We start from the raw sequence: 22,392 nt of genomic DNA, 5'->3' as shown, positions 1-22,392 counted from the left end.
GCAACTTCTTAAAGTATACTCAGTAGCACAAACTGTATTTTACAGTACAATGAAGGGGAAATAGTGAAGACTCTCCTGAATTTCCCCTTTTTCTTTCTTTGTTAGAACAAACAAAAGAGGGTGTGGAGAGGCTACAAGCTGGAAAAGTGGTACCATATTTCTCCCTATGCAAGGATGCCTTTAATTATTTTTCAGAGCCTGGGCATCCTGGTACACTAGTCTTTCTCGTGTTCATTCATTGTTCCTCTAAGCTCATCCCAAGAGCAAATGACGCCCATCTAATTTCATAAGGGACATCAGTCTTTGGGAGGCTCTTCCATTGTATTGAAGTCACCGGGGAGGATAAGCTGGCAAAGTCTTTCAGAGCTTCACCAACTGGCACTGGTTACTGGGCCTGGCACAGTTCTGGCAAAACCCCTCCAACACAAGGGGCCAGAGCAACGTAGGAAGCATTTGCCCAGCAGTGGGCTGGAAGAGGCTGATAATGAATGACTGATTATGATTACATGAAAGTTTTCAAAACATTTGTGCAAACGGATGAATAGGAACCAAGTCAGCACCACACAGGGACAGCTTTGTACAGCCATGTGGAAGGCACAGTTGACAACAGAACTACAGTTGTCGTCGTCGTCGAAAGGAGAGATGTGGCACCTGGAAACATGAGCCCTCAGCTCACAATGGCACTTTTATTAGGCAATTAATGATGCCAGTTCAGTTGCCACAGATACCCCCATGATAACAGCAGCAATGTCAAATAGCAAGTTATTTGCTGGAGCAGGGGGTGGGATTTATGGTAAGAAGAAATGTTGATCGTAAATTGTTGAATACTTAAAAGAAAGTTCCTGGTTCTTATAACATTTATACCATGGAACTGAAAAAAGTGACAAGCAAGTGAATATTGAAGAAAGCCAGAAGAATGATAGCAAATAATAATAATAATAATAATAATAATAATAATAATAATAATAATAATAATAATAATAAAATAACACTTCCCTAATTACCCCAAACTGTTCACATTCACTACCATAGTAACTAGGGCCACAGCTAGACCTAAGGTTTATCCCTGGATCGTCCAGGGGTCAAACCTGTTCATCTAGGTGACACACAGGGGATCCAGTGCTCAGGCAGGGCCGAACCCTGGATGATCCCAGGATAAACCTTAGGTCTAGCTGTGGCCTAAGCTAGACTAACTCCTACAGGTTTTCAAGAGTGACATAAGCCTCCCTAGAAAACCAAAAGGCATGTCTGGGGAGGAATTCCAGATTTCTCATGATTGTGTCTCTTAGTTGGATCATGAGGCAAAGTGTCAAGTCATCTGTATGATTCTCAACAAATGCAATATAAGAAACTGTGCATCTAACACTTTGATCTAATGTTCAAGGTTAGAAACAATCTGTAATGCTCCATTTTCTCCATCATGCAACTTTCCCCTTTTTCTTTTGATCTCACTGTTCCTAGACTAAGGTCCCAAAATTGATAATTTACTAGTCAGCTGTTTTCCTTGTTTTAACCTACTTGACAAAACAGGGGAAACTGAAAGCACAGTTGTCTTCCTTACTTAAATCCAGGTCACACATTAAAGTTGCCATGCAGGTGCCACTGAAATATCCTCCCTATGGCAAATCCAGCCATAATGTCTTCAAGTTACATCAGTGATTCTCAAACAATGAGTGGGGAAGGCCGGGATCCTGAGACAGATGGAATCTTCCTCCTTTTAACAGACAAGGATCAGGTGAGTTGAATATCCTGTCCTAAAACTCTGATCTATATTGGACTTGTGAGGATGAATGTATACCCACTGTCCTATCATCACAAGTGAAACAAAAGCACAGGAAGAGCTACTGATTTGTTCTTGTTATACCTTCTCTCTTCCCTGCGTGTCTTTAGGAGGGAATTGGAGAGTCCTCCTTTACTGTCTGTATTAGATAGTAATCCAGTCCATAGGTCATTGCATGTACTAGCAGTCTCCATACACCTACCTGCACTAAGACAATTTGGAATAGATCCTAAAACGGTATTAGAAGGAAATATAGACCAACAACACATGCCGATTAGACAAACATTGAGGAATTATTTCGGTAAGCTTGATATTGATGCAATTAAAGCTTCCAACTTCTCCAATATTTATCCTTTCATAAAATTAAAGCATAGAGAAGAAAAATACCTAATTGAAATTATGAATCCAGTCTTACGTAAAGCTCTTACAAGCCTGAGAATGCAGACCATGCAAACAAATTTTAGAGAAGGAAGATTTAATAATATACCCAGAGATCAAAGAATTTGCTGTTGTGGAGAACAAGTGGTGGAGGACTCTGCTCACTGTATAGTATACTGCAGATTATACAATAGCCCTAGGAATAAATATTTAGCTAGGTATCTGGCCCCTATGGTGCATTTAACAGACCAAGTGAAATTAGGCTATCTACTAACGGCAGAGATATCGCCCCTACTGAATTTGGCCTATTTTGCGGTAAGAGCTGCAAAAATTAGGAAGGAACAGGTTCAGGTGGATGATTGTAAACAATAGATATACCATAGATATACAGAGTACAATGAGAAATTAGGATATGTTTACTGTAGAAGATGTGTGCTGATGAGAGTAATTGCTGTACGGAGTTCGGCTAATTTTAATTTTTTATGTAATAATGTGTGATAATTTGTGTTCGTCTAAAACCCATTTAGGTTAGCCATGAATAAAATTTGTATTTGTATATTTAATCAATATTCAACCTGCACATGAGAATACCCATACCTATGGAACAGTTTGTGGCTGTTGGGATAGGATGGAGTCCGTTCAAACAGGAATCAAAGTTCAAAACATTTGAAAAACACTGAGGCCATAGCTAGATGGGGCAATATCCCAGGGCAATCCCTGGGATCATCCCTGTGCATCCAAGGGACGAACCCCTCCCTTGCCCCGGGATCTCACCCTAGCCTTTCAGCCTGCTTTTTCTGCGGTCTCGGGATGATCCTGAGGCCATGGAACGTGTATGTGGGCGTTGCGTTTTTTTCCTGGGTCCTTGTGGTTACTCAGGAGCTCTGTGCCCATCGGGGATGGGGTGGCGGGAGCGGGAAAAATAATTAAAAATAAAAAACTTACCTTTTGCACACAGGCGTTCATGTGCTCTTCTTCTTTAACAAAAAAAAACCCACAAAATGGTGGGCGCAACGTCGTCACACGCTGCATGTCAACAGAGGAGGAGATCTCATGATAAAAAATATTGTGAGATTATCACCCCTCTGTTGCACTAGACCTGGTAGGTCTAGCTGAGGCCTGAGTTACATGCTTGCAGACTTCTGCATGGATCGACATCTCCACGTTCTGCCCTGTGGCTGTTCAAAATCTGGAGTGGGCGTATGAAATCACAGTGGGATGGTGCTGATTCACATGGTGTGTACAGATAGGCCTCATGGCCGGGATGCAGATGAATCACTCTGACAAACATAACAAGTGCTCTGAGATGCGCACTATACTCAAGCCTCACATCTTTTGAGATAGAGCTGTACTTTTTCTCAGCTGCGTATTTCTCTTCATATTAGCTCTTTCCCCCCTCTCTCTTTCATGCCTATAATTAGCCCATCCCTCTTAGACCTCCAGTCAATTCCATTCCCACTCTTAAAGATGAAAGGGATCACCAGCCACACTATATGAATAAAATCCTTCATTCACCTATTTCAGCAGCAATGCTCTACCTTTTATGAATGGCAACTGCCAGTCAAACAAATACCACCCTATTGAGTCCCCCAAAGAGCCATATAATCCTTTGCTAACTGTTGTTTGGGGAGGGGAGGGGGAGGCCTGGAGTGACAATTAATGGCTCCAGGCAGTATGCAGGTACCTGGAATACACATTTCTTACAAGGAGCAACATGTCGTGTGTGTGTCCCACACACACACACATACTTCATATTTTTATTGGTTATGTTTTATTAGTCACATTGCTCTTCAGCCTCTCTGCAGCAGCAGCAGCAATACCGTTAGCTTGACATGAAGGTGCACTTCCTCTCCCTTCATAGCTGAGGTGAGGTACCACAATAAAAGCAATATCAATAAACAGTGTGGTGTGAGAACCAATTAATAAGCAGTTTCGTGGTGAATTACTGACAGCCAGTGGTGGCTACTGGAGAGGTAAACCTTAATAAACTCATTTCTTGTTTTCTGGGCTAAGCAAGCACAACTTTGTGGCATGTGCAGCTGTGTATCAGAAGGTTTCTTAATGTGACCCTGTGCCTGAAAGGCAATTCAGCCATTCATCAGCCTCACAGAGCTAATGATCAGAGCATAGCATGCATAAGCAGACAGTGACTGGGTTCAGACAACATGATAACCAACGGCGGTTTAAATAGTTGACAGTTGGTTATTTATCATGTGTGGTGGTGGGTTTTAAACTAGCAATTGGTTATTTGGCCACACAAAGAAGCAACACTGTGCAGAGTTGGCTATTTGAACCACCGTTGATAATCATGTTGTATGGAGGGCACCATTGATTATTTCATTGAGCACCATTGATTATTTCATCAACCACTGAATTGTAAGGCAAGAGTAGTCAAAGCCGTGGCTGCTACTCTAGCCCAGGCCACAGGATAATTTTTCAGCAGCAATGGCTGATGGGATATTAGTGGGAGGACTGAGGGAGGATTGGGTGGGGGATGAGTGAATCAACTCAGTGTAGACTAATAGTCAACTCACACTGATCCTAATCAACACCACGGTTGATTATTATCATGTTGTGTGGGGAGTATCCCCTAGCTAAACAACTGTTGAGTTGATTATTACCCCGCTGTTGACTATCATGTTGTCCGAACACAGCCAGTGAGTTGTGCATGTCAGAGAAGTTGCTTTGGGACTAATAGCACCATCCTATGCATGTAATCTCAGAAGTAAGCCTCAGTGCAGAAGTAAGTCCCACTGGAGCTTATGGCCAGGACAGCATTGGCTCCCAAGACATGCAAAGCCAGGGAAAGGTGGGGTCAAATATCGCTGGCACTAAAACCAAGTTCAGTCAGGTTGCTCAAGAGCAGCTGCAGTAAACAGCTGTGAGGTGCTTGGGTTAGAAGATTCCATATAACTGGAAGAAACCTCCCAAAACAGTTCAGGGTATACTAAGCCCAACCATTGAGGCTCTGGCTAAGAAGCTGGCTATGTGCAAAATAAATCCTCAGTGCTTGCTCCTCCAAGAAAACCAATCTGTAAAGCAAGGCTAGAGAAGCTTATTCATTTTGGGGATCCGATTTGCATCCCAGACCAATCTAGCCGGCAGTATGGCCTCAGGGGTGAGGCCTACCTTAGAAGCCGATGCCTTCCCTGGCATCATATGGCCCTGCCCCACCCAAGTTGCTTCTTTCCTTGCCTCTCTTTGCATGAGAAAAGGACATGGCCGGTGTTTGGAGGAGGAGCTCTTCCAAGTCATGGCCAAGTTTGCTATGTGTCATCTCTTGGCATGCTGCTCACCCTCCCAAGGGGGTGGGGGCATTTGGCTTAGCAAGCAAGAGAATCCCCCATTTTCTCTGATCACCAACTGAAGATAACAGTGGAAGTTTCTCTCTCCGCTAATCCTCAGGAGGAGGGGTCCTCCGTAGCCCACATGGGGAACCTCTGCTGGCTGGATTAGGCCTGCAGGCTAGAGATTCCACATCCCAGCTGCAAAAGATACCTTGAATTTCTCATCAGCTAGTGAAGGGGAGCAGCACAATAAAAATAAAACAAGAAGTACAAGATTTTGAAATGGTAAGGAGCTGTAATTTTCTGATAGTGAGGTATTGTCTAAATTAACACTTTAAGACCTTTCACACCAGTGCCTTATCGTAGATATTCTAATGCCCAAATACGAAGGGTCTAACAAATTTATTATAAAAGAGAAAGCTACTATTTAGCTACACAGGCAGGTTAGGTAGATTTAAATAAGTGTGCTAGGTTCGCCATTAAGTTTTTTGACATAATTTCTTTATAATAGTATAAATGTATTTGGAGGAAGTTGTAGTAGTGGGAATCGTATTTCTGTATATTCATAAAAAATCCCTTGATTCCCACCAGAACTTTACCAAAGGAAATATTAGAGACAAAACATCTCCTTTGCAACATCCCATCCAGATGGCAGTTCCAATGTTTTATGGCCAGTCTGTTTATTAATGAACATCTGTTTTTGCTACAGAACACAGTGGACATTTTATCATAAAGCTTCCTTTCCAGTTTTCAGACAAAAATCACACTAGACAATTTATTATTAGTCAGAAATCTTCAAAATTGGGGCTTAATTTCAGCAAAGGCACATCAATTGTCTTCTCTACCCATAATGTTCCTCTTAAAGGGTGCAATGCAATCCTACACATTTACTCAGAAGTAATTCCCATTACATTCAAAGTGTGTATGTATGAAAGGTAGACTAACAACAGAGTAATTTCAGAATATATTTAGTGCTGAACGTTTTGGCTTCTCCCTTCATCAATAGCAATGATGACATAAGAACAAGATTCTGTAACCACAAATCTGCAATTAAAAAAATATCCTAGAGCAGCCTTTTGTAAGACATTTTAATTCACCTGTGCATAAACTCTCAGACTTGCAACTCCAAACTCTTAGTCAGAATGGCCTTAACCTAGAGGACAATTCATAAGCTTTATACCGCTCTCACAGGGTGGTTTTTTCTCTCCTTAGGAATGTTCATTTCCCAGCATTCCAAACTGACTGTTCATATCCATTTAACATTGCAGCTAGAGATGAAGGCAGAAGCCAAAATGCTTAGCAATAAATATATTTTGAAATTGCTCTGTTGTTGGTCTTTTTGTCATATATATATATATATATATATATATACACACACACATATATATATATATATATATACACACACAGAAAGAGAGAGAGAGAGAGTATATATATACACACATATATATATATATACACACACAGAAAGAGAGAGAGAGAGAGAGTATATATACACACACATAAGACTGACTGTATCCATAGTGGATCTGGAGCCTCTCTCTCTCTCTCTCTCTCTCACACACACACACACGCACACAGAATCAGACCAATATAAAAACAGTAAAAGAAACAATAAAAACAATAAATATTTTAAGACATCGCAACAAAACAATCATAAAATGAAGCAGTGACATAATTCATTACAAGTAAGGGAAAGCCTGTGTAAACAAATATGTCTTCAAGAGGCCTTTAAAGCTCACTACACTTTCTGCGTCTTGAAGAACATGTGGAAGGATGTTCCAAAGGGTGAGTGCCTAGGGTGACCATATGAAAAGGAGGACAGGGCTCCTGTACCTTTAACAGTTGCATAGAAAAGGGAATTTCAGCAGGTGTCAATTGTATATATGGAGAACCTGGTGAAAGTCCCTCTTCATCACAACAGTTAAAGTGCAGGAGCTATACTAGAGTGATCAAATTTAAAAGAGGGCAGGGCACCTACAGCTTTAACTGTTGTGTTGAAGAGGGAATTTCACCAGGTTCTCCAAATGACATCTGCTGAAATTTCCTTTTCTATGCAACAGGAGCCCTGTCCTCCTTTTCATATGGTCACCCTATGAGTGCCACTACTGAGAAGGGTCATTTATGTGCTGTTACTTTGAAACGCTCTAATTGTCATGGTCTAGCCAATAAAGTTTCCTCAGAAGAGCTCATTGATCAAATGGGTGTATATAGGGGAAGGCAGTCAGCTAGGTATCCTGGGCTTGAATTGTTTTGGACTTTGTATACTAACAACAAATCTTCGAACATAGTTCAGTAGCTACTATGTAGTCAGTGCAGGTGTTTTAACACAGGTGTAATATATTATAGTTCAGTTTTCCACTGAGCATCCCCATTGCTGCATTCTGCATTAGCTGCAGCTTCTGAACCAGGTGCAAGGGCAGTCCCACCCAGACTGCAGTACAGTAGTCTAATTGGGGCCTTAGCTAGTCCTAAGGTTTATCCCGGGATCGTTCCAGGTTCGTCCCTGCCTCCTCCCTGGATCCCCTGTGTGTCATTTACATGAACAGGGATGACCCCTGGATAAACCTTAGGTCTAGCTAAGGCCCATGAGTTTACCAATGCATTGATCACAGTGGCTGATTCTGTCGAGTTCTAAACTGAGTGGAGAACCTCCATGGATAGAGAAGACTCTCATCTGCAGTCTCCCTCCACACATATAGTAAAAAAACGACAATGGATGGAGAACAGAGCTGACCAGGCCTTTGCTCTCATATCTGCCAAAGTGGAATGTGAAATTTGGCTGTTAGGCCTAATCTACTCTGAGCAGGATATTGCAGTATGAAAGCGGTATATAAAAGGCAGGAGCCACACTACTGCTTTATAGCAGCACTGAAGTACACTGACAACTGTTGGGGCCCATTGACACATGCCATATACTGCTTTCATAGTGCAATATCCTGCTTGGTGTAGATTAGGGTACAGAATATGAGCAACCCCTGTGCAAAGTGTTAAAAGTTTTGAATTCATAGTTTTGAATCCATTTTGGAGTTCTGGAGATAAAATAAGCTCATTGCACAAGAACTGCCTCATCCCTATTCAGTTTGCTATATATTTTCTGAAATACAGCTGGAAAGAAATAAGCGGTCAGTAAAATCAATAGTAATCATAATATTGAAGTTTGGGATTATAGAATGTCTCTTCAAATTATTAATTTTGCAAACGTTCATTATCATCTTAATGAAATACCAGTCATCAAAATGTTTCACATCTCTTGGAAAGATCTGTGCAATTTTCATAAGAACATGCTGAATCAGACCAAAGGCCTATCTAGTTAAGCATTCTGTTCACACAGTGCCCAACTAGCTGCCTATGGGAAGCCCACAGGTAGGACATGTGTGCACTAGCGCCCTCTCTCTCACGTTCACCGGCAACTGGTATACAGAGGCATACTCCCTCTGGTATTGGAGGTGATATATAGCTACTGATAGCCTTATCCTCCATGAGTTCATCTAATTCTCTTTCAAAGCCATCTACATTGGTGGCCATCACTACATCTTGTGGTAGCAAATTCCATAGTTTAAATTTGAAGTGTCCTGGACCTCCTATCATTCAGTTTCATGGGTTGCTCCCATATGTGAGAAGGAGAAAAATATTTCCCTATCCACTTTCTCCACATCATGCAAAATTTTGAACACCTCTATCATATCTACTCATAGGCCTTTGCTAGACCTACCTGACAGTCCAGTCAGGAGGAGGGGCAAGCCTGCACTGCAGCTAGCGTGGGCTGTCACCCCAGTCTACACGTCAGATGCGATGGGCTACAGGAAAGCCCCATCGCGTCCGCCGTGTTTGTGTGTGTGTGTGTGTCTTAAAGGGCCGGGTGTGCAGGAGCGCACCAGTGACCAAGGTAAGTTTTTTTAAAAGGGTTCCCCTCTCCCCCTGCCCCCGATCCCCCAAATCTCTCCCCGGCTGCTATCTCTTCCCACCATCTCTCTCCCTGGCTGCGATCTCTTCCCTCTGATCTTCCCACCCCGGCTGCGATCTCTCTCCCCCCCCCCCGCACTCCAATGGGCCCAGCGCTCCTGTGGAGTGCTGTGCCCCGTCCGCAGCTTCTCCCAGCTACATGCAAGTAAGCCGCGTAGCCAGGAAAAGCCACAGAACAGGCTAGAACTTCACGGAAGTACTGGGCTACAAGCGGAGTCCGTTACCCCGGGGCAAGGGAGGGTTGACCCCTGCCTGACCCCGGGATCCCCTGTGTGTCATCTGGACTCACAGAGGCGATCCCCGGTGTCAGCCTGGGCTAGCCCATGGTCTAGCAATGGCCATAGCCACCATACTAACCTAAAAAGTCCCAGACATTGTAAACTTTCCTCATAGCTCCATCCCCGTGATTGTTTTTATTGCCATTTCCTGCACCTTTTCCAACTCTACAATATCCTTTTTTACTTATGGTGACCAGAACCGTTCTCAGTATTCCAAGTGTGGCCGACCATAGATTTGTATAAGAGCAGTATGATATTGGCAGTTGTGTTTTCAATTCCTTTGCTAACTATGCCAAACATTGAATTTGCCTTTTTCACAGTCGCTGCATACTGGGTTGATGAGCTACCCGTCACAATCCCAAGATCTTGGATTCCATCAACGGATACATGAAATTGGTACTGACCTGGCAGCTGTTTATATGTTTTAAAAGCGCCGCGGTGGCTGTGTGGTAGTGCTGCATCGGTTATATGATTCAGCAGCCACCTCATAGCCACCATGGGACTTTTCCACAAAGCTGCACACTGGAAAAGTTGGGGAATTATCCTGACTTTTCCCATCACAGCAAGGTCACAACGGCTTTTCCACCATGTGTCTTCACTCCAGTGTCACACTAGGGGTGTTCCCAGACAGAAGTCAACCTCCAATTATTCACCAGAAGCAGGCAAAGGGCAGGCCCAGCGAGTCAAATGGGCACTGGAAAGCCTGCACTGCCTCCTCCAATTAGGATTACTCACTGCCACACTGCAGCTATGACACCATGAGATTTGACAGCGGAGTGGTGTCAAAGCGGTGCTGTGAAGGGTCCTATAAAAATGTTGTTTCCTAAGGAAACACAACACCATGACATCAATTGGATTCTTGAGAAAATCTCTTTACTACATGTCGCTTTTTAACATCTCTCATTTCTAGAGAATCTGAGTGTTAATCTATCCTTTGTTCATCCTGAATCACAGACCAATAATAACACTGGTAAACAATGTCAGCTACAGTTGCCACAGACTTTTGGGCAAGCAAGCTGAATGACAGGTTTCTTCCTCACCTTCTACCAGCCTTCTGGATTAGAATATCATATGAACAATAAATCTAATGTTATTGGAAAGGCAAGAGCTCAACAAAAATGCAAGCCAGGTGGGATAACTTTAGTATACATGGCTCTGTTCATGGAGGCATTTATTTCCCCCCCCCCCTTAGAAAATGAAGTGAGGCCAAGTAGTTTAGAGCTCAGATCTAAGTGAATGGCCTTAATCAGGTGGCCTTGGCTCTGTTTCACCAACATGATTGCTTGCTTAGTCCTGTTCATTTTCCGACAAACATTAGCAGCTTTGCAGTTTTAAAAATGAACTTAGCTGTTTGCCAGCTGACCAATTTGGAAAATGCTCTACATGCAGCAATAAGCTGCTCAGTAATGCTTGTTTGTTAAACATAACTTTACTGGCACCTGCAGAATTGCTCCTGAAATGATTTGCAGCTGATTTGCACCAGGTCAGTGGCTGCCGCCTAACAGGTGGATTACATGATACAACAAACCATAATGTGTGAAAAGCTGAGACATGATTACTCAACCTTAGGGTGACCATATGAAAAGGAGGACAGGGCTCCTGCATCTTTAATTGTTGTGATGAAGAGAAAATTTCACCAGGTGCTGCATGCAAAGAAATGACACCTGCTGAAATTCTCTTTTCTATACAACTGTTAAAGATACAGGAGCCCTGTCCTCCTTTTCATATGGTCACCCTACTCAACTTACTGAATCAAGTCCATGGACTTAGCAATTGGTAAATTTCAAAAAACCCTTAGGTTTGGGTTTTTTAAATCACAGACCCTGGTAATCCAGATGTTCTCTTGAAGCCGCAATCTGCACATATTATTAATAGACATATTCATTTTTATTTATTTTAAAATGTCCAGAACACCCTACACACACACACGGGTTCCAGAACAGTGTACAAAAATAAAATAATAAACACAACCCTATGACACCAATTGGGGGATAAAATTATTCATCATCTAGGTAAAAAACAAACAACAACCTAATAAACAGATTAAAATGCTTGGCCAAATAAAAATATTTCAACCTGAGTAAAAGAATCCAGTCAAATCTTCCTCAGGAGGGCATTAATATAAGTAGGGTCCAACCACAGAAAAGACCCTCTTTTCCATGAATTATAATGCCCTTTTTTTTACTGAAGGCAAAGGGTCTCACCTGATTAACTTATCGCACAGGCAGATTGACCTGTGAGGAGCCACATGTTCAGGAATTTGGATCCTGGGCCATTTAGGGCCTTAAATGTAAGCACCAGCTCCTTGAATTGGGCTCAGAAGAGAATAGACAGCCAGTGTAATTCTTTCAGAGTTGGTATAATGTGGCTCTTCTTAGACAAACTTGTCAGAATTCTAGCTGCCAAGTTCTGCACTAGTCGAAGCTTCTGGATTCTCTTTATGAATAGCCCCACCTAAAACACAGGAGTAGGCAGACTTTTCAGGACATGGGCACATTCGGCAATTTGAGAAATCTTGAACACCACCACAAAATGGCTGCTATGGGAGGTGTGGCAAAGGGCAAGTGACCTATCCAAAAGACTGAGTACAAACAGAGATGGGGTCTGAGCCCAAAAACGCTAAAGAACTGTTTTGAACCCACTGTTTTTACACCAAGAGAAACATATTTCATAGCAATCCCAGGTGCTGGTAAGAAAATGTGTTAATTTTACAAAATAAGTAGAAGGGGGAGGGTAACGATGGGTGCAAGGAAAGATGTTTGGGGGTGCATTGGTGCTCATGGGCACTACATTGCCTAGCTGTACACTACAGTAATCCAACATGGAAATTAGCAGACTTTAGATAACCATCGATAGAGAGCGTCTTTAAACGAGAGATTTATAGCATGCTCATGTTTGGCCACACACAGAAGTTAGTGGGTCATTTTGATGATGTTGTGAGCCTCCTGTGCATCTCCTGCTCCTTTCCCCAGGTAATCTTTTCAAAAATAAACCTCTGAAAACTCTATTCTTCTGAAGTATGTCAGGATTTCCTGCTATGTGCAGTGGAAGTTGTTCTATAGAATGCCCACTAGCGGGCACTATCCCATTGAACTATATGGGCTGGGGTGTGTTAAATTACAGGCCATGTCATTGCTGCTCTCTTCCCGTGTAATTCAGCTTGTTTCAAATACAGAAGAGAAGGAAGAAGCAGAGTGATGGTAAGGAAACACGATTTCCCCCTGAAGGCCAGAGTTGGTAAAAAAAAAAAAAAAAACTAATGATGGCTGAAACTACTCTGTGTTACCAAGTCCTCCTAGGTCCCTGGTGACAATGTTGGATCCAAGAGTAACCCAAGCTGCAGACATGCTCTTCCATGAGGAGTCCAATCTCAACTTCCTAGACATGGGAACCATGTATCCATAGTGCCTCCATCTTGTTGAGATTCAGCTTCAGTTTATCAGCCTTCATTTAGCTCATTACTCAGTCCAGGCAGTGGTTCAGCATCTCCCCACTGTCACCTGATTGAGATGACATTGAGAAATAGAACTTGGTGTCATTAGCATACAGATGACACATCACTCCAAAACTAAATGTAGTTCCTTATGTTATATGTTTATCAAAATACCCAATCTGAATCAATATGATTCACATTTCCTGAGTAAATATGTGAATCAGAATATAATTATCCTTTGGTTTTCGCACTTCTCCAGATTTTCTGATACATTTCTGTGGTCATATAATGTATATAAAAATTGCATGCAAAAATATGTATGAACGTTGCTCATGTGCACTTTTTTTAAAAAAACATTTTCAAACTGATGCAGAAAAAGGATGGAACATACTTTTGCTTAAAAAACTGTATGTTACAGAAAGCAACACGCTTTTGTCCATCCATACTTTAAATATGACTAAGTCTGTCTGGATCCAAGCCAGGATGTCCTTTGCCCTCATTCATCTTCTGGAATATCTTATTAATTTATACATATCTCATTCTTCCACACCTCCATCCATCTCACTGCTGCTAATTTAAGACACCTCTCTTTATTATCCACAAATAGATACAAATCTTTGATCTTAATTGGTGCATCAACATAAAGCATCCAGAATTATAATGGCTAATGCAAATAATTGTCTGTCGCTCCGTCTATCACATATAGTGCCAAACAGTGCCTTTTTACCGTATTTGGAGTGAATGTGTATTTCAGTACCTTGGACCTGCACTGCTTCATTTTTCACATGCATTATAGTTTGATGAGATCCCAGTAAAAATGGGAACCAAGAAACAGTCCACTGTAGGCATTGGGTCTAAATTCATCACTCTTTTAGTGAAATTAAAAGCATATGCAGCAGGAGGAAAGGTCTGAAATAACAAAGAAGAACAGTGGACTTCCTTTGGCTACAGGCAAATGAATTATAATTTAATTAATTAATATTCATTATAATAATAATGGAACACCTAAGGTTATCAGCCATTATGTGTGTGTTTGTCCCAGCAGCCTTAGGTGTAACCTGAAACCTACAGTGACATCCAGTGGAGTCTAATCCATTTAAATCTACAACTCTTCATCTAGCTCATCTTAACTCTGGCTATGCAAATGTCATGACTTGAATGTAAAACTTGGTATCTCTCTCTCTCTCTTCCTGATTAAGAAGACAAGAAGAGCCCTGCTGGACTGGATCTGATTAAGGCCTATCTAGGCTGACATCTTTTCCCCCCACAGTGGCCAAACAATTTAGGGAGAAGAGGCATAATGAAGCACTAATGATGTAGATTGTGTAATTACATGGTTTAGACACTATATGGCACTGGACTTAGTTGTGTCCTAGGTGGGGCTAGACATTTCCTGTGTTGATGTTGTTTTTGTTGGAGAAGGACAATAAAGTTCTCATCTAGCTTCCTTTAAGGTGTCCTTGAGATGAAATGATGAATATGACGTACAACTAATGTGTTATTAGCACATGTTAGGGGAAATGATTTTGCTTTTCTGGTCAGCAGCAGCCCTCAAACGAGTAGGAGAGTTCAGGTAGTCCTCTTAGATCAGTTTTCTTCTTTATGTGACTAAAAAGTAGGACCTGAACTGAGTTGTAGTCCTTCTCCTCATGGTTTTTGAATTTTAAAGGTTACATATATTCTCAATATGCAGTAAGAAAAGGTTTGGGGGAAAGGTTTGGAAAGAAAGCTGCATATTTATAAATAGTTAGGGAAAGGTGCATGTTTTAAGTCTCTATATTTGCAAAGTTAGTTCCTGGCATATGACTTGTAAGCACTTCTTTTTTGTTTCATAATTATAAGAGGAAGGTTCTTTAATGTGCAATAATAAGGTTCAAGCTGTGCTATTTTGCAGCTAATAATTATACACAACAGCGTGGGGCATGATAGCTAACAGAAAGTTTTCCAGCTTAATATATTACTGCTATCTACCTGCTTTATTTGCTACGCCTTTGCTTTTTAATCCATCCTTTATTGTGTTAGAGCAAAGCTTGAGTTACTTAACTTTCTAAAGAAAAAGCTCAAGGCAAGATTGCTGACTTGCTCAAATCATTCCTATGAAGAGAAGCATCTTATAGATTTTTTAAAATAAAAACATGCTTGTTTGTTTGTTTTTAAAAAGTCAAACTTTCTGCTGCTTCTTTAGTTCTTTCTCAGATGCATGATTCACCAGACAAGGCAGGAAAGAAACAGCAGAGGTCATCAAGAACCGTTTTTGTCTTCCAATGTGGTTCACAAATGAAGGAACAAATTCATTATTTCACTTTGGCCAGGTCACTGTAGGCACGCACCATTTCCATGATTTCTCCTGGGGCAAGAATACCATGCATCAGAGCCTACTTTGCCATTATCCCTTACTAGCAACATCCCCTGGTTTTACTAATGAAAAGAAACCCTAATAGGAGGGAACACCCCTCCCAAACAGTCCAAAGTGGACAGAATGTGCTCAGTGGCTATGAAAAGTTGATTGTCTATTGGGGGGAAAATGCATACAAACACATGTACACACATTCACAAAACCATGTAGGTGAGAGGAGGAATGGTATGGAGTATCTTTAAGAACGGCATGGCTGTTTGGCTGACTCATTTGCAGTCACTCAGGCCTTTGCTAGACCTACCTGAAAGTCCGGTCGGGAGGAGAGGTGAGCCCACGCTGCAGCTAGAGTAGGCTATTGCCCCAGTCTACATGGCAGATGCGATGGGCTACAGGAAAGTCCCGTCGCATCTGCCATTTTTTTTTTTTTTTTTTTGGTCTTAAAGGGCCGGGTGCGCAGGAGTGCACCAGTGACCAAGGTAAGTTTTTTTTTTAAGGGTTCCCCGCTCCCCCTGCCCCCACTTCCCCAGCTGCAATCTCTCCCCAGCTGCGATTTCTCCCCCCCCCCTCCGATCTCCCACCCAGGCTCCGATGAGCCCAGCGGTCCTGCAGAGCACTGTGCCCTGTGCATGGCTTCTCCTGGCTACGTACGAGTAAGCCGCGTAGCTGGGAAAAGCCACGGAACGGGCTAGACCTTCCGCGTTCCCGAGCTCAGCCAGGGACTGCGGAAATACCGGGCCACAAGCGGAGCCCGTTACCCTGGGGCAAGGGAGGGTTGACCCCTGCCTGACCCCGGGATCCCCTGTGCGTCATCTGGACGCACAGGGGCGAGCCCCGTGTCAGCTCGGGCTAACCCGTGGTCTAGCAACAGCCTAAGTTTAGCATGAGATGAGCCTCCTTGTGTTAGGACTCAGCACCATCAAATAAGTTTTCTATATATCTTAGTGAAACAGGCAGTCATCTCACCTATTCATCTATCTCATTTCCACATATCAAAGACAACTCTGTGCTGTGTCCTGCCCCACATGTATTGATTGACAGTGGTGAGCATCAGTGTAGCAATTGCCTGTTTTACAGCAGTTTCTGCTACTTTAGGTGACCTCGATCTGTCCCTCTTTCATCTGCCTACTTTTCTGTTGCTACAGCTATTGCATTCATCAGCTGTCCGTGGACCACATAACTCTGTTTTGACTTTGTTCCTTCAAGAAGCTCAGGAAGGCTGCCAATTACAATGCCTGAGAATCCACGAGACAAAGTGATGATATCTTCAATAAATGTGGATGGAATATGGGCCCTGTTCATTTGAAGCTAATAGGCAGATACCTACATTCAAACCTGATTAGAACACCATTTCAGATGTGTTCATTCAGTACTAAAGGTTGAAGAACACCTCCAGTGCATTTTCTAATGGAAATATGTGACTTAAGACTAATAGAAAATGTTGCAATGGTGATCCATGGTTTCAGCAGAATTCCAGTGCTACCAAGAATAGAGTTAGATAAGGAGATTATATGTGGATGTATTCTGAAGTGATACATTCTTGCACTCAATAACATGCTTTTCTGATTAATGTCTGAAGAAACATTTCTCAAATCCTTTGGCTTCTTAGGGTAGGTTGCCAGTTGCTGGAGACGAAGGATGAAATGAATTGTCCATTGAACTAAAGGGAAATAGACTCAATGACATTCGGGTGTTTTCAATGCGAACTCCATTATACTGGTATTCCACTTCTTCCCTTTGATCCCCAAGCCACACCACTCCATTGCTGGCACCAAGGTGACTATTGAGGCAAATTGGGAGCATTAAGGAGTTTGTGCAGTTGCTGTTCTTTTGAGCATGCTGACCTAGCAGAATACCTGCATTTATCATGAGTGCAATATAGTACAGCCCCATTTATCCAATTGGCCTGGAGGGCATCCAAAACATTCAGATAATCAGACATTCAAATAAATGGAAGTACATAGAGTTGTATGTACATGGGCTTACCCAAGGAACATATGGTAGTGAATTTGATTCTTCAGTATTGCCTGGTTCCTTCCTCTAGGGCAAAATAAATTAGTTAATATGATATGTGAACAAAAATCACACCCCATCAGATTAATAGAAGATAAAAATTATTATTATTATTATTATTATTATTATTATTATTATTATTATTCTGTGTATATTTAAAAATAAAGCCATATATGTCCAATTTAATTTCTTACTTAATACATATGGTGAATGGACTGTTTTAACATGTGATGTAAACAAGACCTACTTTTATTATTTATTTATTTATTCATTCATTACATTTCTATACCACCCAATAGCTGGAGCTCTCTGGGCGGTTCACAAAACCACCCAGAGATTGATTCATCATTTCTGGCAAATGTTCTTACATTTTGGGGGCTGAATCAAAAGCCTTTTTTCCACCCTTCCTTCCTCTCCTCCTATCTAATAGCCCTTGTCTTGAGTCAATATAACTGCTATTTCACAAGATTGTGTTTTAGCAAATACTAGTTTATGTTCATTCAGTATGGAAATAGACTAGACTATCCCCCTTTAGCCTGTTATAATCTCTTTCAAAATTGATTTACTATAGAAATTTAACTGAGAACTATGGAATAGGTACTTGCTAAAAATTCCTTTTCTACAGAGCTATTAAACATATGATCTCTCTGTGTTCCTTTGCATCTGATTGCTCCAACCCAAGTGGTACAAACGCCTTAACAAATGTATTGGATGAGTTTAAACAAGCCGTACATATTATTGTCTTCTTGTGACCAGACACCTGGGATAAAGTGCAGACCTAAATGTTGCGTCCCCTCATATGAGTGCTCTCTCCATCAACCCCACTGACTGCTATTTTAAATATGCTGGGATGCTTACAATGCTCAGAAATTATTAGTAGGTCTTCCTACTGTCCATATTTGCATGGCCATATCATTTGCTCATAGAAAAAGCAGGGGTTGTTGTTGTTATTTTAATGAAGGGAAGTATTAAAAATGTGATTTCCTTTGTCACAGCCAGAATTGGAACTTTCTCTTCTACCACTTCATGACTCTCCTACCTCATTACATATCTTTAGTCCCCCGGTGCTGCTGTGTCTCACACCTATACCTGCCTATAGTCCAGCACAGATAATAACAGCAAGGAAGCTCTGCCAAATACTTTAGCAGTCAGAGGCTTCTCCAGCATGTGTCTAAGTAAAATCTAGAGGAAGCTATGGGAAAGTGAGAAATCACTCCTGACAATGCATTTTTACCTGGCAGGCCAGCACTGTTTATCAGCATAATAAAAAGTGCCAATACTTACCACCTGTCTAAAATATGCAGTAATAATAAACACTGTTAGAGGGCATATTATGGTCAATGTTGAGGTATTAATTTATATCTCTGGGAAGAAGTAAGAGAAGGAAAAGGCTACGATACTTCACACAGGGCAAAGCTTGCAGAAGATGAGGCCAAGGCCTTTTTGTCTTTGATGAGCATCAATGGAAAATTGCATTGATTTTTTTTTTAGTAATAAAATAATATTCCTGTTTTATATGATCAGGTTACTGAAACAAATGGCCATGATGTTACCTTTCAACTTCAATGCTGACTGCATATTTGCTGTGCCTCACACTTGGTTAAAAATTAAGCAATATGGAAAGTTCTTCATAAGGAAATAGAACCTAGTTTGCTGACTACTCCATCTCCCATCTCATAAGCAATTTATTTAATTTTTCTGCACTCTTCTGGGTGTCCAGAATGATAATTCATGAGTGCTAGCAGGTGTGGTGTAGCAGTTACAGTGTTAGTCTAGGATTGGGTCAACCTGGGTTGAAATCCTCAGTCAACCATGAAGCTCAATGAGTGACCTTGACTCAGGCCTTAGCTAGACCTAAGGTTTATCCCGGGGTCGTCTCAGGGTCGTCCCTGCCTGCTCCCTGGATCTCCTGTGTGACATTTACATGAACAGGGATGACCCCTGGATGATCCCGGGATAAACCTTAGGTCTAGCTAAGGCCTCAGACACTATCTCTCAGCCTTATCTACCTCACAGGATTGTTGTGAGGATGAATCATGAGCAATACAATCTCCTTTAAGGCACAAAGGTATCCCAAAAGTATCACCTCTGAGCTGTCCCAGTTCAGTTTCAGTCTGTTTGCTCTCAACGTTTGATCACATATTGGTTCAAAACAGAGAAGCAGCTCCCAGATTATTGGTGACAGAAATATAGACCTGAGTATCTTCACATTGGGTGTCATCATTATTGACCATCACTATCAATGACACACCTACAAACATCCAGGTGCTGTAGGCCTCATGTTCTGAAGCCAATACATATCTGGGAGGTGTATGTAGACTTCCATGGAAGATAATCACCAGCACATGATAGTGTGCATGCATAACTCCACATGTCCTCATCAAAGAGTAGATGGGGATGTGGGGGGACAAAAAAAGGCTCCCTTGCAAATCCCCTCCCATGCATGCAGCTTTACCCAGAATTACCCATGCCTCTTTTATTTACTGTTTACACATTCAGTATTTCAGGCCTACATTTTTCATAACCAGGTGTCACTGATTTAAGAGTCCTACACCAATATAACCAGGCGCACTATTAAATTTTGAAATTAAAAAAGAAAGAAAATACTGATGGCTTTACATAAACACAATGGAATAATATTCTTTTTTAAAAAGTCACAAAAAGTATAGAAATCAGCATACATTGGCCATTGTTTATGCTGTTATATCAGCTTAGAAAGATAGTATTTTTAAAACAACAACAACAATCATAAATTGTAGGGTTATCCCTAGGGCTGAGGAAAGAGGTATGTGGTTTTTTGTTTTGTTTTTTTAAATAAGATTAGGAAATAATAACTAAAGCTGCTTGCTTTATTACTTCAGGTAAAATAGCTTATGAATAATATAATCATTGTCTGTGGTTATTGGGTGTAAAAAAAAGATGTGTAATCAGTGTACTGTGATAATACAGGAACATTAACACTTTCACACTGACTAGATAGAGACTCCGAAATTAGTTTCTAAAAAATCCCTGGGTCATCTAAGCAGGCAGAATATTCTACACAGAGGCCCTTAGGCCAATATACGGGCATTTAATTTATCTCAGGCACTGAAGGGGTCTATACATCTCATTGCTTGTTTTTTATCTTCCCGTCCTGTTAGCCTAAGTTGAATGCTTGGAGATCAGGAATGACAGACTGAGGCAGAGAAGTGTACAGAAATCCTTGAAGTATTGCAGATTTTGCAGGTTTAATAGGGAATAGCTGAGGGAAATTACTTAAATTATAGCAACGACATGTTTATAGCACAGCAGCTTTCATAAATCTTTTCTTTTCCCCTCCCCCAGGAGTATACCAAAGTCCCCTTTAGAGCTCATTGGTTTGTTACATGCATTAAAAAAGGAGAGTGTATAGCAATTAATAAAGTATTCTATCCTATGTTGATATTCTTACTAGCCCTCACTTACTCCAATACATTCTTTCCCCCTTTGTCTACCTGGCTTCCACCCCATATTGTGCTCCCACCTATTCTCCTTCAGTGGGGCAAAATCCATCTAGGATTCATTCTATTTGATTTATTGAGTACATTTTCATCCCATCCTTCTTCCATCACAGAATTAAAGTACCCGGGGTCCCAGTGTCCCCCATCCAGATGACAGAGTGACCTGATTACTTTACATAAGGTGGCTGCATCATAGACCCTATATTGGACTTAAATATTCTGCGACCATATTTAAGTCCAATATAGTAAGATTGTTATTAAATAATACAATTTGATTTTCCATTAGTAGTGTATATTACTGATCTAATAAGTGATACTGCACATTGTCAGACGAGTGTTTTATCACACGCTCGTTACTGGCCACTCACAGTTTTTCGCGAGTCCTTTTGATGACAGTAGGGTGACTATATGAAAAGGAGGACAGGAGCCCTGTATCTTTAACAGTTGTATTGAAAAGGGAATTTCAGCAGGTGTCATTTGTATATATGGAGAACCTGGTGAAATTTCCTCTTCATCACACCAGTTAAAGCTGCAGGTGCCCTACCCACTTTTAAATCTGGACACTCTAATATAGTTCCTGCAGCTTTAACTTTTGTGATAAAGAGGGAATTTCACCAGGTTCTCCATATATACAAATGACACCTGCTGAAATGTCTATGCAACTGTTAAAGCTACAGGAGCCCTGTCCTCCTTTTCATATGGTCACTCTAGATGACAGCATCTGCCTCCCGTGCCTCTCCTGCTCCTCCTGGTTTTTTTCCGCAACAAAATAAGACCCTGAAAATAATTATTATTATTATTATTATTATTATTATTATTATTATTATTATTATTATTAAAGCAAAACCTGCCTCCATTTCCTGCTTTTTGCTGGAAAAGCAGCGCGATAAAAATGCCCACTGAATGGGCCACATGGTCATTGCTGCTTCCTCTTTCTTCCTCGTGTGAAGAAAGAGGAAGTTATATATCACTATTGTGGGGCAGCAGGAAGAGGCCAAAGCGATGGTAGAGAAACACAATCCCACCCCCCACCCCTGTCTGATGATGCTCCCTAATGCTTCTCCAGTGAAAGGACTGAATAGTTAGCCAGTTGGCAGGTGTCGCTTCTGGTCTTTACATAGGGCGAAGCCTGAGTTGATAAACCTGTGTTTGGACTATACCACTTCAGACTGCAGATGGCAGATCATATGATAAAATACTCCTCCATGTATGTATGTGTGTGTACACAGACACAGACACACACACACATCATTTCTAATAAAGCAATTGGCAAAATGGGAATATATGTATATTATTTAATTTTAAACAATGTTTCAGCTTCTGCCTTCATCAGTGACAGTTAGTATGAGAGCTGAAACTAAAGCACCCAGGATTTTACACACACCTACACACATACACCTACACAAAGAAAGTAAAAAGTCCTAG

The sequence above is a fragment of the Elgaria multicarinata genome, chromosome 7, assembly GCF_023053635.1.
Source record: "Elgaria multicarinata webbii isolate HBS135686 ecotype San Diego chromosome 7, rElgMul1.1.pri, whole genome shotgun sequence".
NCBI classification, from domain to species: Eukaryota; Metazoa; Chordata; class Lepidosauria; order Squamata; family Anguidae; genus Elgaria; species Elgaria multicarinata.
Note: the sequence above shows the minus strand (reverse complement) of the source record.